The 10,107-nt window shown below is 36.0% G+C and overlaps 1 long non-coding RNA gene across 7 annotated transcripts; it reads left to right on the top strand.

Moving 5' to 3' along the window:
• Positions 1–269: 269 nt before the first annotated feature.
• On the top strand, positions 270–7,876 carry LOC129350065 (uncharacterized). 7 transcript variants are annotated; one of them, XR_008603286.1, is made up of 4 exons: positions 1,310–1,410; positions 2,295–2,395; positions 4,025–4,125; positions 5,733–6,137. It is a non-coding gene; the product is annotated as an uncharacterized LOC129350065 (long non-coding RNA). The 7 variants fall into 7 exon arrangements; XR_008603284.1 differs by adding an exon at positions 6,170–7,876 and having other exon boundaries at positions 1,333–1,410; positions 4,025–6,077; XR_008603285.1 differs by adding an exon at positions 6,185–7,875 and having other exon boundaries at positions 1,333–1,410; positions 4,025–6,077.
• Positions 7,877–10,107: the final 2,231 nt, after the last annotated feature.

The following is a 10,107-nucleotide window of genomic DNA, read 5'->3' as shown; positions in this document are numbered from 1 at the left end:
GTTAACAAAGAAAGTTCTTTATAATTTGCGATACCTGTTATCTCTGACTGAGGCTTTAGTTTTTGTTGAGCTGATTTACATGTAGAAACTTTGTTCAGGAAAATTTCTCAGTAGCTCAGAGGACAGGCTGCTTTTACACAACATTGTAAGAGAATGTCTGTCAATGCTTTCAACAGAATTTAGAAACACAACACTTCCTAAAACAGATATTTTGAGGTTGAACGTTTGAGAGTATATCAGTGTGTTTGTTTGTAGTCTTTCTGTTTCTAGGTGGAAGCTGAATTAGTGAGGATGACTCCTGCTCCTGTCATCTCTAAGCTCCTCACACATCTTTACCTGCACATGAGGAAAATCACTCCAGTAGAATGCAGGTATGTTTGTCATTATTATAAAAAGATGTTGCCTGGTGACCTGTCAGAAACCCATTATACAGAGTCAGCCAAAATATGTTTACACACATCAGGAAAAGAAAAACTTGCATAAATATTTTCAATACCAAATTTATTCATCATCACGAGATTAATAAAAGTTATCTTTGGCCTCTACAATTACAAGAGGTGCTCAAAGTGGTGGCCACTGGCCTTCCAGACCATTTCTGTTGTGTTGTAGACATGACAAAGGGTTGTATTTTTTTTGGGGGGGGGGGGGGGGCGGGGATTTTGAATTTCAGCCTCAGCTTTCACAACACATTCTGAGACTTTGACTTAAATCCCAGAATTCTGACTTAAAACTAAATGAATTAAGATTTTAGCCTCAGAATCCATATTAAAATATCAGAAGTCTGATTTGAATCTCCAAATTCCGACTTAAATCTTAGAAGTCTGACTTAAATCTTAGAAGCCTGAATTAATCTCTCAAACTTGACAAATTTCAATTAAATCTCAGAAGTCTGACTTAAATCTCCAAATCCCAACTTAAATCTTCCAAGTCTGACTTAAATCTTAGAAGCCTGACAGTCCGTGTATTTATCTGGCAATTGGATTTTCCGTTCTGAAACGGGTATTGAAAAACAAAAAACGAGTGGTTATTTGATTTTCGTTTTAAAATACAAAAATTAAAATTTAAATACAAGGCGTTTTTCCTTTTCATGATCAAAAAGGATATACCAAATTTTAAAAATGCTTTGATTTTCATTTTATATTTAGAATAATAAAAAAAATAAAATCAGTAAGAGACAGAAACGAAAAAAGGTCCGTTTTTTCATTTTCTGAGACCGGAAGTGGTCATCAGCAAGTGTGGCGCCAAACGTCAACAAGATTCTCAGAGGGCGGAGCCAGAGAGCAGTGATTGGTCAGACCATAGATAATATAGAAGACAGCGCGCTAGCGTATCTAGTCTGTGTGTGTCTATGGCCGGCATGTCTGGTAGCATCTCTGGCTGCTGTTGACCTTGTTTTTGGAGTAAAACACGGTAAGAAGATAAATACTTCTAACCAGTAGCGTTGTTTTGTTGTACGTTAAGTCAGCGACTTGTGAAGAGTTGTGTTTTGTCGTGTTTGACCAGTTGGTCCGGACGCGTTAGCTAGCTAAGCGGCTAAGTTAGCTAGCGGGCTAATTAACACAGGTGGCTAACTTACCACTGAACACCTGTGTTAGTTGCTGCAGCAGCTGTCCTCATTATTAGAATGACTTTCTCAACCTGTATTTCTCTGCTGTGTATTTTAGCTTTTAAAAAAGTTATTTTACTTTAAGGTTAACTGAAACCCGTTGAGCTGCACTGAAGTTTAACATTCAACTGGTTTGAATTAAACCGCGCTTAACTTAACATTGCATCTCTGAATCTCCATAATTTCATTAAATTCCTTCTCTCTTCCACTGCTCAAGTTCAATCCAGTATATAAAATAACATTAATATTGAATAAACTAACAACCAGCCATTGTATTTATTTATTACTGTATGTATTTGTAGTAAAACATGAGTTGAAACATCCTACTTTTGGATCTAGAACTGCACAAGCCGTTCATTTTCAGTCACCTGACGAGTTAAACTCTCCTTTTTATGTGAGGTTGAAGCAGAAAGTCTGAGTTAACAAAGAAAGTTCTTTATAATTTGCGATACCTGTTATCTCTGACTGAGGCTTTAGTTTTTGTTGAGCTGATTTACATGTAGAAACTTTGTTCAGGAAAATTTCTCAGTAGCTCAGAGGACAGGCTGCTTTTTACACAACCTTGTAAGAGAATGTCTGTCAATGCTTTCAACAGAATTTAGAAACACAACACTTCCTAAACAGATATTTTGAGGTTGAACGTTTGAGAGTATATCAGTGTGTTTGTTTGTAGTCTTTCTGTTTCTAGGTGGAAGCTGAATTAGTGAGGATGACTCCTGCTCCTGTCATCTCTAAGCTCCTCACACATCTTTACCTGCACATGAGGAAAATCACTCCTGTAGAATGCAGGTATGTTTGTCATTATTATAAAAAGATGTTGCCTGGTGACCTGTCAGAAACCCATTATACAGAGTCAGCCAAAATAATGTTTACACACATCAGGAAAAGAAAAACTTGCATAAATATTTCAATACCAAATTTATTCATCATCACGAGATTAATAAAAGTTATCTTTGGCCTCTACAATTACAAGAGGTGCTCAAAGTGGTGGCCACTGGCTTCCAGACATTTCTGTTGTGTTGTAGACATGACTTGTTGATGCTCCATTCATGAGGGTAATGCCATCTGTTGGGAAAACATCGTACAACAAGACACAGAGTTATCGTGATTTGATCAAACTTAGAAAGAGGAATCTATATGTGTAGAAGTACTTATACAAATGAAATATTTTTAAAAGTTTTTCTTTTCCTGATGTGTGTGCATTATTTTGGCTGACTCTGAACTTAATGAGAACAAAACTGTCATTTAATTGTTGCTCTGAAAGCTTCTTTAGTGAAAACCAGCTGGTGTTCTGCTTTGAAACAAACTGCTGTTGAGGTCTGTGTTTTTAGGTTTAACCCCACAGTTTCTGAATGAACTCATAGTTGTTTTTTTTTTCCTGATCAATGTGGACATTATAATTGATGGTAACATTTATTGATCATATAATCAGCATGACAATATAACAGTAGAACATTCTGACCACCTGACTAATACTGTGTTGGTCCCTTTATGCTGCTAAAACTCCTCTGACCCAGTGGTTCATCAGAACCTCTGGGGATGTCCTATGGATTCTGTGGATCCTGTGGGTTGCAGTGTTTAGGTGGTGGTACATGTCAAACATCCACATGAACATCAAGGTTTCCCAGCAGAATGTTGCATTAGAACAAGATGATGGATGTTGTTCTCTTCAGCTGTCAGTGGTCAGAATGTTGTGGCTGATCGGTGGATCTGTCTGCCTTTACTCTGACATCCAGAGTTATACAAAAGTGTAGTATGTGTGCAGTGCAGAAGAGATTTCTTTAATTTATGCAGTTTTTTTTAAGGGAGAGCATTTTTTTATCCACCTGAAGAAGACCTAATCTTTCCCTTCAAAGGATAGTTAATTGTTACTACGACTTCCATAGTGGTCCCATCAGAGAAAATCATATCCATATACAGGTTTTTATTAATTCCAGAGCTGGTTCAGTAAAGATTATAATAATAACTACATCAGATAATTCTTGGTCACAGTTGGAATTTTGCAGCCTGAGAGATGGTTGAGAAGGTTTGCAGTTCTTGTTTTAGCAAAATATGTCATAATAGAAATCTTTATTGTCATTGTCCATGAAATTATCTGCAAACCAGCAAAGTGTATCAGTCTGAGGTATCTAAAAATAAATAAGTAAAGAAAAATGCTTCTAAAGCCAATAATAAACAGAATATTTTGAGGGAATATTCTAAAAAGGAAAGAAAAGCTCCATTCTCACTCCTCTCAGGATAAACTGTCATTAAAATTGACTTTAAATTTAACTTCAACATGAGATAAAAACATTTACTTTCATTACTGATGTTGTCAAGTTTTAATAAAGTTCATGCTACTTTTATAAAATGATGAAAGTGAATAAATTGTATTTCTGTGATCTGTGTTTGATTTCTGTCTTTTCTCCTGTCATCCAGATGTTCAGAGGGAGATGATGCCACATCTGGTCCAGCTGATGGAAGGTCTTGAAGTTCTCTGACTGGCCTCGACTGAAGATGGTCGTCTCACTGGATTTAAGGTTCAGATGCTCAGTAACAAACTCCACCAATGAGCCAACAGGGAAGCTTTAGGTTTATTAAATGTTGCTATGAAGGTATCGCTGTTTTTCTTTGTGAATGCAATGTGCTCCAACTGAAACTTGAATTAGAACTTAGAAGTAAATCCTTCCATCTGAAAGGATTTAGTTGCATTAATAACCTCATAACATTCTAATTTTTATTCCAGTCTTGGTTGAAAATAGAATCTCTGTATTGATTCAGGTAAAAACTGAACTTCACAGCATGTTGGAGCAAAACAACCAGATGAAAACTGTGATGGTGTTGGATTGTCAGACCTGTAATGTTGCAGCTCAAAGCAGCTTTTCTATCTCAGTTCATTCTGACATTCAGCTATGAATCAACACAGCAGATGGTGATCCATGCTGTGGAAGTCTCACATCTCCTGATTTAATGGAGCTGCTTTGCACTTTTTACACTGTTTATTCACCAACACTTTATTTAATAAAAGTCCCATCTAGTTTTTATGAGGAATGTGATGTTTTAATTTCTCTGTGAATAACTGCAGTCTAATGCAACAGCTGGAGTTGTAACATCTGTCCTGATATTGATCATGAAGTATTGATCAGAATACTTATGGTTAGCAGTCATCCCTGAAGTTTTACATTAAAATCTTTACTTGTGTTGTGAACTTTGGTAAGAAGCAGAAACGTTAGCGTTGCCATGGATACATGAGTGTTAAATTCTGTCCATGTTTCCATTTTGGGAAATTCAGTCCAGTTCCAGAATGTGGAGGAATTTAGTCTCACAATCACAGACAACAAATATTATCTGAAAGTCGGGTTATTGTTGTTTATCAGCACAATACAAAAAGATTAATGTTAGAAATATTCCAGTTAAGACTCTAGAATATCATGATTTATGTAAATTTACCTCAATAATATGAATGTTCAGGTTAAGATTGTACAGTGATATTTATTATGTAAGTTTAGCTGATTAAAGTTTATGACTCTGCACTAAAATATTATTTAAATTGACATCATTATTATAATATTTAGGGTCAGACCCTACAGTATTGAGATTAAGAAATCAAATATTCTATAAAATGTAAATACACTGAACTCATTTGGATATATTTAAGTGAGACTCTACAATATTATTTGACACAAATCTATCTAAATCAAAATTTTAATAATTTTCACGCCAAACATTTACTGGACTGATTTAAATATTAAAATCACTCCTTTCTAATCCTCTGCTGTACGTTCAAACCTGAGGCCTTAAATAGAAACACACAAGTATCTGATTGAAGGAACTTCTGCAGAGTCCTGGTTCCAGAACATGATGATAGAATTATAGACAAACTTTAACAAAAGCTGCCTGAGAGTTTACAGGTTTTTATGTTGGATTTCTTCAGTAATTTAATGAGTTATCAGCAAAAATCAAGTGTTCATTTGATGAACTTCATTTCCTAAAACATCCAGAATTGGAGCTCATATCTTTGGCAGCTGTAAAGTTTCTGCTCCTTCAAAGTTCACAACACAATGAATGAATTCCTAAAACACTCTCAATGCTGGAGAGCGTTTGTGATGCTGAAGCAGTGATCAGTTTTTCTGTTTCTTCTCTGGAGATGCACAATGAGGGACGTCTGCAGAGACTGAGAAAGAGTCTCACCACATCCTGACATGAGGAAAAAGACTTTATTGAAGACTACAATGAGAAAAACTATCAGACAGCAGACGGCTGCATTCAAGGTGAGCTCTGAACATTTGATCTGGAACAGGAATTCAATAACGGCAGCATGAGCTTCATTTCAGTCTGTAGCTGCTGAATTCATGGATGAATCATCTGGCACTAGAGAAGAAGACCATCAAACATCCACGTCAGCTGATGGAGGTCCAAGAGTCTCACCAAACAAACAACCTACAGAGTGAAGACCTCGAATCTGATTGGACGGCCTCCTATTCAGCCACATGTGTGAACAAATGCCTCTAAGCTGATTTGTTTTCTAAAATAAATCTAGTTTGAGTCCTAATCTATGCCTGTGTGTTTGCTTCTTTACACCAGCTGTTAACAGTTTAGGCTGTTAGATTGTTCCAGATAAGACAAGTACAAGATTCTTCAGAGCCGTTCTACCACGAGCCTGACAGGAAGAACTCCAACAGCTACTGAATGTTCCTGTGGTTCCCTCAAGGCTACAGGAGGAGTCCTACGAGGACGAGCCGGTCCACCTGATGGTGGCCAGTCGCTGCGGTTCAAAGCCAACACCGACTACATGGACTTCTACTGGACCACACGGAGGCCTTCAAACCGGACCAACAAGTTCAGCGACTCCCCGACTCGTGGGTCTGAGGACGCCGCCGAGCCTCGGTCCAGCCGGCCTCCTGTCTGTGGGTGTTTGAGTGCTGAGAGGTTTGTGGATGCATGTGAACGTGTCTGTGTTGAAACAGCAGCTTTTGACTCAGTAACGCAGGGAAAAACCAAGAGCTCCTTTATTTGTGACTTCCACTAAAAAAACTGATGAAAATAAGTTTGCCAGGGTTCTGACTGATAACAGATTATTAAATAATGAAAATAATAGTTTAAATATTCCTTTAAACAATCCTTTTAGGTCTACATTTCCTTTACACTGACTTCTTGGTATATGTACAAGTATTTTGGGTGGAATATACCATTAAGCCCGATGTTCAAGGGTTCTTCTGGGAATATACCATTAAACCAACCTTTTAGGTAAATGTTCCAGGATGTTGGGTAGAATATACCATCAGATCAACCTTTTAGGTCTACATTGGAAGATTTTAGAGTAGAATATTACTCCAAACCATCCTTTAGGTCTACATTTAAGGTGGAATACTCCTTTACACCAAGATTTTTTGGTCTACATTGAAGGATTTTAGGTGGAATATTCCTTTGAACGAACTTTTTAAGTTTATGTTCAAGGATGTTGGGTGGAATATACCATCAGACCAACCTCCAAGGTCTACAGTAGTGAATTTTAGGTGGAATATACCATTAAACTCACCTTTTAGGTCTACATTGGAGGATTTTAGGTGGAATTTTCTTCCAAACCGTCTTTTAGTCTACATTTAAGGATGTTTAGGATGGTATATTCTTCCGAACCAACTTCTCAGGTCTACATTTCAGGTGGAATATTCCTCCATACTAACTTTTTTGGTCTACATTGAAGGATTTTTTCTAAACCACCCTTTCAGGTCTATATTTGAGGTTTTAGGTTGAATATTCCTTTTAACCAGCCCCTCAGGTCTCTTTGAGGATTTTGGATGGAATACTCGGTTAAACCAACATTTTAGGTGCATGTCCAAGAATTTTTGGTGGAATGTTCCTTTAAGGTGGATGTTTGAGGACCTTGTAGGTGGAATACTTCCTGAAACCAACCTTTTAGGTCAACATTCAAAGATTTAAGGTGGAATATTCCTTTAAACCAACCTAAATTTCATGTTTTGATCATTATCAAGTGAGAAATCTCAATCCAGACTCCTCATAATGATGTTTGAGATTTATGCTGCTGTTATTTGTTTAGTCCAGACTAAATGACAGAAATCCACAACTGTAATTTTATTTCAGGACTCGGTTATTAAATGTCAAAACAATCCATGTGACTCTAAAAACTCAACAGCTTTACAAACTCTAAGATTAAACTCTCCACAAGAATCCAAAATAAGTCTGACTTCTACATGAGAGCTTTAATTATTCTTCATCTACATCCTGAAAAGTTTGGTCAATAAAAAAGACAAAAACTAGTATTTTCAGCTGAACTAAAGACAGACTTTGTGATTTTTCTGCTCACATGTTGTGTTGTTGTAAACTTACTCTTTCAAATAAATAGCCGCCTAACCCCCTAGAAACCAGCATTTGTCCTGTTTTTGTGTTTCTCCTCAGTGACCCTAGACAGCCGGGTTGTAATGTTTTCTGAGCAACACACCATACTATGACGTTTTTACAATGATGGTTCTACTATGGAACCAGTTTGACATGTTCAGGTGTTCTTTGTGTGAAATTTCAGGGATCAGAAGGTGGTTTTCAACCTTCTTTGTTAATGTTCTGCTTCAACTTTAAATTAAATTTCCTTCACTAACCCAGCCCTCTGGACTTCCAGTAAGCTGTGTTCCTATTGGCTGTCCAGGTGGCTGCTTGTTGTTATCAGGAACACCTGAGCAGCTCAGTGTCTTCCTGCTTATTTTGGCTGCAGACAAACATTTCTTCTGCTTCTCTTCACCACTCCATTGCTTTAGTTTGTTCTTTAGGCGTTGGCTTGCAGCTTCCAGCAGTAAAATTGTCTCTTATGTGTTTCTTGGTGTGTTTTAGGGCTTTGTACTGGATAGTTGTCTTGGTAATGTGGTTCTTTAGCCACAGTTAGCACATGGTGCTAATGTGTGCAGTGATTAGTGGATTTGGTGCAGCTGAGTTGTGTCTTTATCTTGGCTGTAGTGAGTCTTTAGAGGTTTTTGTCAGACACATTCTATATTCTTGTTTGTGAAGCAACGTTGGTTGTCCAGAAGGTAAGAGTTCCTGTCCTGATTCTCTGTTCTCAGAGGTTCTCTGGTAGGCTGCAGGAGACTTTAGCATTTGGGTTGTGCTAGTTTGGTTTTTGTACGGTTTCATTTGGACGACTATCTTGAGGCCCCTCCATGTGGTTTAGTGAAGTTTTCTGGAAGAGTTCTACAAAGCAACCTGCAGCAGGAGAGACTTTGAGAGTTTTTAGGAAGTTCTGGAGAGCAGACTTTAGAGCAGCAGAAACATTTGTCAGCAGTTTGAGCAGGAGAAGGTGAGCTTCAGAGTAGAAATGAGACGGAAACCTTCTTGACCCGTGTGGTGAGGTCCTGTACCAAGAGTTTGAGTAGTTTGTGAAGAGTCTGTAGTTCTTTAGTCTGAAAGCACAAGAAGAGTCGACTCATTAAAGGAGAAAACAGGAGATATTGTTGGTTCTTCTGTCACTCTGCAGTTTCCTTAGACTGAATATCAAGTTTATATTTTAAATGATTTCCCATGTGAGCCCAAGAAGACTTCAATAAATTCCCTCCATCCCCTGGACACAACATATTTTACTGCCACGTTAAATCTTTATTTTAAAAAAAAGTTTTTGAGTTATAATCATAGTTTTTTCTCTTTGCTTGTTTAGTTTTGTCATCTGTGTGAAAGGTGCGAAACAAATAAAGCTGAATTGATAAACCGAATAATTAACCGACTCATGATTGTGACAACAGAAGTATTTTCATTGTGATTTAAGGGTTTGTTTCATTTCTAAGGTTGAGGTTAAAATCTTGACAGAAAAAATAAGATTAAAGAAATAAACTACATTAAAAAAAGCAATTAAATCAAAGGAAAAAACATTTAATACAACAAAACTTTAAGAAAGAAAATTAAACATTAAATACAATTAAATTATATTGAACAGACAAAATATTTAATTAAATAATTAAACAGAAGATACAAAACGTAATTATGAAATTAAACAAAATTTTTTAAACAAAAATGTGAAACATTAAAGATGAAATATTTTAGATAATTAAACATTTAAAAAATAAAATTAAACAATAAGAATATTAAAAAAAAATTTTAAAAATGCAAGACATTAGTTTATTAAACCTTTAAAAAGACAAAACATTAAATTAAAAAATTAAATGTTTAAATAGAAAATTAAATCTTAAAGACAGTAAAACTTTAAATAGGAATTAAACAGAAAATACAATGAATCATTTAAAAAGAAAATTAAACATTAAAAGGTGGTAAAACATTTAAAAAGAAAAACAAAGATTTAATCGAAAAATTAAACACTGGGAAAGAAAAGGAAATTTTTCAAACAAGCCGATAAAACATTTGCAAAAACAACAATTAAACATTAAAAAGACAAAACATTTTGAAATCAAATCAGACATTAGAAAAGAATAAAAGGTGAGAAAAGAGCAAAGCTAAACATTTAAGAAGAATCAAACTAAAGACAAAACATTTGAAAAGACACCAGTTAGACTTTAGAAGATCAAATT

This window comes from Amphiprion ocellaris, chromosome 11, assembly GCF_022539595.1.
Source record: "Amphiprion ocellaris isolate individual 3 ecotype Okinawa chromosome 11, ASM2253959v1, whole genome shotgun sequence".
Taxonomy (NCBI): Eukaryota; Metazoa; Chordata; class Actinopteri; family Pomacentridae; genus Amphiprion; species Amphiprion ocellaris.
Note: the sequence above shows the minus strand (reverse complement) of the source record. Positions and strands in the feature narration are given on the sequence as shown.